The 5821-nt window shown below is 37.8% G+C and overlaps 1 protein-coding gene across 1 annotated transcript in view; it reads right to left on the bottom strand.

The window, feature by feature from the left end:
- Positions 1-4485, bottom strand: part of LOC127527644 (zinc finger protein OZF-like) — a 25000-nt gene extending 20515 nt beyond the window's left edge. Inside the window, exon 1 of the mRNA XM_051926931.1 lies at positions 4367-4485. The gene's annotated coding sequence lies outside the window, so the exon portion shown is untranslated. The remainder of the gene's footprint in view (positions 1-4366) is intronic.
- Positions 4486-5821: the final 1336 nt, after the last annotated feature.

Here is a 5821-nt window from a genome sequence, read left to right as displayed (position 1 = left end):
TACAGTGGCTGGAGTGGCAATACTGCCACCAACCCCCAAATTTTCCCTGAAAGTTGGACGACCTTCTTGTAGTGCTGGATGCAGATTAACGTCATACCCAGGATAGAGCAATTGCAGGTTAAGGGCCTTGCTCAAGGGCCCAACGAAGTGGAGTCACTTCAGGGATTTACAGGATTCAATCCAGCAATCGATCCCTAGCCTCAGAAACAAGTGTTGTATTTAATCATAAATCCATCAGCATTGTTCATGTGTTGTGCTTAATGTGCCTTTGATGATTTATTTTTTTTCCATTAATCCTATACCCAAGTTATTGATGAAGAACTTGATGATAATCATTACTGACAAATCGTGAAATTAAACCATGTTTAGAATGGAAAATTAAAATGACAGTAAACTTGTTTTTTGAGAAAGAAGGGGCCATGTACATTACAGGAAAATTATTTTAAAAATTGCCTGGACATTCCCACGGTGCATTAAGCTGGTTTGAAAATAAGACCCAAAATGATTTTTTCACATTTCAGAGGTCTGATGGTGAAAGTCAAATGCAGTTTCTTGTTTGTTTATAACCCTTTGATAAGTCCTGTCTAGACATGGAAAACATTTCAGCAGTCTGCATCAGTAAGAAGTGTGCTTTCTGAAAGCTTTAACATGGCAAAGCCAAAGACACAAAATATTTTTGTTCCAGTTTGGAAGGTCTGCTCTTGCCAAGTGGTGTCATCTGGACCAAACATTTTGATAGTTTAGTTACACATTACACATATAAAGGTACCAGTATGCAAAATCTGAGCCTGCTAGGTGGTTTAGTTCTTGAAATGTGGTCTTGTGAAATTGATGAAAAAATAAAGTTGTGTTAAATTTGACACCCCTCTCCCCTCACAAAACTGGCTGTGTCTTGGAAAGTATTGATCATACATGAAAAAAAAAAAAATTGGCAGCATGTCTTCTGGATAACATGGGTACACCTGGTATTTTTTTCAGAATTTGTTGAGACTGAAGTGTGTGAGTTTTCTGGAAAATCGGTTTATTAGACATGGAATGACCCTGAAGGAAACAGAAATAATAAAAAAAAAACAAAAAACAATAGATATTTATTTGGGTTTGAGAAGAGGAATGCGTAAAACAATATGATAAGAAGAGTGAATGTTGGTGAAGCAATATACTGTGATACAATGAACCGTGCAGGATTGTTGCTGATTTTTAGAGCAGCTAGCATAAAGCCAATACCCACCCTGACAGAGCTCAGCTTCCTCTATTCAGTTAAGAATGCAGTGATTGGTAACAGGGAATTAGAGGGGAAAAAAACTGTGCAAGAAGTTAAGCATTCCTAATTTGAAAAGCAAAAGATGGGTTAACTGCTAAATGCTTTGAGGCATGCTTCACAAACTTGCTATACTTTAACTTGTGGTTTATGGGGATTCTTTCAGTGCTTAATGATACACTTCATATGAAACACGTAGTAATTCCCTTCATAAAAGCACTCAACTATTTGATAAGTGGCACCCTATCACCCTACTTAATCATGATTACAAAATTATTTCTTTAATCTCAGCTAGATGCTGTAAATCAGGCCTAGACAGCATTATAACTGAATCTCAATGTAACTTTGTGAAAGGGCAGACAAATATCAAATGATATTCATGCGATACCATACCATGCCATTTTTAAAGACCCCTTTATCCTGAGTAGGGTTGTGGGCCATTCAACTGATAATGGACCTTAAATATTATTGTGAACAGTTAAATAGTGAACTACTATTACAACTCCTTGAGTTTCACAAACCATTTGACATGGTAAATGATATATACTTTTATTCTTGATACATTTTTTTTTTTTTTTTTAATATAGGAGTTTTCTTTGACCAGATCATTAAAACTTTATATGAACTTACCAATAGCTCAGTTAAGCTTTACAATGGAAGGTCACACTGTTTTAATGTTGCAAGAGACCTCCAGCAGAAAGTCTGAGCTCTCCTTTGCTCTTTCTCTTAACTACTCAAGCCCAGCGCTTCTTCTCTCAATCATGTTCCAGTAAAGGCAGCTTTCCCGACTCTGTCGTTTCGAGGTGAACTGTTCGCCTTCCAATGCTTTATGTTTCCTGTCTTTGAAGGTGACTCAGTTTGTGCATCGTCAGTATTTTGTGATCCAACATTGCTGGGTACATTACATGCTTTGTTGTCTTTGAAATGCTCCATTTTTAACTATTTTTAACAAAAAGAATTGTCACAACTGGACACAAAATGTTGCATCCCTTGTGTGGGTCAACATTTCTTGCATGGAATTTCATGTCGCAATCTCGTTTGACTGAGTAAGTAAACTGACCAATCAGAATGCTTATGGGGGACCAAACACACAGACACGACAGTAGTGTTTTATTATATAGTAGATGACGGGTTACAGTTTCTGCTACTACACCCCTTCAGAATTAATAAGCTCCATTTAAATTTGCATGTCTTTCATAAACATATGTTGTGGATTTGTCTTTTACTTTACAAACATAATTACTGTCCACAATGAGCATAATAACAATAACAGTGGATCGATATTCTATGATAATTTGTTTAATAACAGCATTTTATTGGTTCATCATTTAACTGATAATAACCATCAAAAAAGCAGAGCCAATCTAAATTACTGACAGCAGATGCAGCGCTGCAGGGTGGGTGGCAGAGTACAGCAGCATTAAGTGCATTATGAATAATAAAACTTTGTATAGCATGTTAAAAATGGACATTTAAAGATTTAGGGTAAAAAGTGGCATGGGACTAGTTTACCATTAAAACTTAATGGGTAAAATGGCAAAACACAGAGTTCTGAACAGTTAGAGTTTTATGTTTGAATGCGGCACAAGTTGACAATGAAGAATACAAAAGATTAAGCACCTGATTTTTACTGTTTTGTGACTCTGTAAAGGAAAACCTTTCTGAAATACTTTTGTGTTCTCTCCGACAACCTACCGCTAGTGGAGCAGCCTGACTTGCCATCCTGAATCGACCCAGTTTTTTTCCTCCACAATTGCCTATTCTGACTTTTCTTCAAACTTTAAAAATATCTCTTCAATAAGAAAACATTAAATTGTTGTGAGTCTCTCTCATCCTTTTATTCTCCTCTTTAATTAAAGGCAATTGCACCAAAACAGTCACTTTTTCATTACTTTATTGTCCAAAAATTGAGTTAACATATTTGGCAAGAGGTTAAATAATTGTATAAGGTGTTAAAAGTTCATAAACATTATTTGAAAATTGTTTAAAATATAGGTCAGATACTACCCAGTTAATAAAACAGGATGCAAGTTCCTTGACGTAAGTGATGCTTGTGTGTTATGTAAAGGGGCTACAGAATCTACTGAACACTTATTTTTTGCTTATGCATTTTTTGTGTGTATTTTTCAAATTTGACACATACTGTTACACTTTGACAACTTAATTCAGTTTAATTTTGTATAGCACTCCTCGAAGAGTACAGGTGGAGCGTACCCTCACTTTTACTCACTTAAGTTTACAATCCAAACAAAACATAAAACAAGGAAGTCTATTAATTTGTTAAGGCTTTTAAACTTCAATCATTTCTAATATAATTTAAACAATTTTGATATTGAAAATTGGTTCAATTAATGTTTATATTGTATATTACTGTGCAAATTATTTAATGAAAAAAGTATGGCACACACAAATGCTCATTTTGTTACATTGGAAGAGCCCATATACAACTCTCTGACTCAATGGGAAAATGATGTTTTACCTTGAACTGGAAGAAAAAGTTATCTGTTTAAGGAGCTGTATGAGAATATTTGTTTAGATGTTGGAAGGAATTCTTTAATGTTATCGTAAAAGAGCTTTCTGTGTATTCGTTGTACTTTTACAATAATAATAATAATAATTTACTTATTTATATTGCGCCTTTCCCATGATCTAGGCGCTTATTGCTGTTTCACCAAATAAGAGAAATCACATTGCATGTTTTGGTATTGGAGAAGGTGACAGTGTGTGTTTTCTTTGATGGATGTATTAGAAGGAAATGGCCGTACCGCCGTTTGGTGTCGCAAGTGTATCTTTGACTGAACAGTGCGTTATTGTGTTTAGATGTGCACAAATAAAAACGCTATTTCTGTGTGAAATCGCCTCCTCCTTGAGCTGTAAGAAGCCAGCGATTCCCACAAGGATATCAAAGGTATTAAAGGTAAAGGACGAATATTAATCGGCCGTGGTGAGCCACAGGAAACGGCAAATACTGCAAATGTCAATTTAGTCTAAGGAAGAACTAAAACTCCCGGTATAACCAGCGATTCAGTTTGTGTACTGTAACACTGAAAAAATCGAAAGCAACAGCTCATGTACATGAACCGACGACCTCAAACTCGAATCACTTACCTTCTACCTTTGGATCGTGTCGTGCTTTTTGAAGTCGGCAGCTCAACCGCAAGAACCTATCGCCTCCCGCTACTAATTTACTGTTTACAAATGAAGTACACTTTTGCCTACCTCAGCTTTCGTCGCCTTTGATGACGTCACAGCCCGAGGCCTTGCCGGCTATTCACGTGCACGCGCGTTCGCTCTTTCTGGTTTATATTAACTGAGCGATCCTAGTGTCATCTCTGTTTCTGCTCAATTATAAGTCAACAAAAATGACACCTTTCTTTGGCTAACTAAAAAGATTACAATATGCGAGCATTCGAGGCAATTCAGGCCCCTTTTTCAGGCAAGATGGGGCCTCCTGAGTTGCCTCGAAACCTTGCATATTGTAATCTTTTTCAGTTAGCCAATAAAAGGTGTCATTTTGCTTGACTTCTCATTGCGTCCATAATGGCTAACAAGGTACAACACCCTAGTGCTCAGTTTTAAAAAGAGAAATGAAAGATGCACAAAGGCAGTCTTCAAACAGACATTGGCATGGTAAGGTGTAATCTGTGTGAACTGAAAGGTCGCACTTGCGTTTAAAATTTGTAGTGCTGCATGTCCCAATGAAAGATACTATGTCTGAAAGAGAGACACTGACAACCGTTAAGTACAACACCTACCTCCTCTTTCTTTATTTCACATAAACCCCACTGTCATCTCTGAAATGCAGACCTACTGCACATAGCTGAATAATCGAATCCTATAAGTATGACACAGTGCACATACATCCATCCATCCATTATCCAACCCGCTGTATCCTAACACAGGGTCACGGGGGTCTGCTGGAGCCAATCCCAGCCAACACAGGGCTCAAGGCAGGAACAAATCTTGGGCAGGGCACACACACACCAAGCACACACTAGGGACAATTCAGGATCACCAATGCACCTAACCTGCATGTCTTTGGATTGTGGGAGGAAACCGGAGCACATAACACTTAAATTGTAAAAGAAAAGCAACTTATACAACAGAGCATTCAAACCTGAAAAGTAGTAGCAAAGTCCTGCAGGTGTCCTGGGTGAAAACACACCTGAGTGGGTCATAATGATGGCTCTTGGGACTGAGAAACAGACTCGGCTTCATTTTGTGTTGTGTCAGGCTGGACAACAGGGACATCCAGCCCTGCCTTTTGGAATGACCAGGGAATATGCATTGCATTTGTCAGTTGAGTACAGTTTTACAGTAGATGATGGTGGCGACACCTTTAGAAGACATGTGGCATGCCATGTAGAACCATCAGCTGGCAAGAACAACTGCTGATGGGTCACTCATATAGGAGAGGAACAGAAAGAGACCATTTTGTTATTGCGACAAGGCTCTCGAACTCTGGCCTAATCTGAAAGTATTACATTGAATGCCTTGACCCACCTTGATTGATCAGACCTTTGTTTTATTCTCTCTTTCTCTCTGTTTGGTGACAGAGTGGTT

Source organism: Erpetoichthys calabaricus, chromosome 1, assembly GCF_900747795.2.
Source record: "Erpetoichthys calabaricus chromosome 1, fErpCal1.3, whole genome shotgun sequence".
Lineage (NCBI taxonomy): Eukaryota > Metazoa > Chordata > Cladistia > Polypteriformes > Polypteridae > Erpetoichthys > Erpetoichthys calabaricus.
The sequence above is the reverse complement of the archived record's forward strand: the minus strand, read 5'-3'. Positions and strand labels throughout refer to the sequence as shown.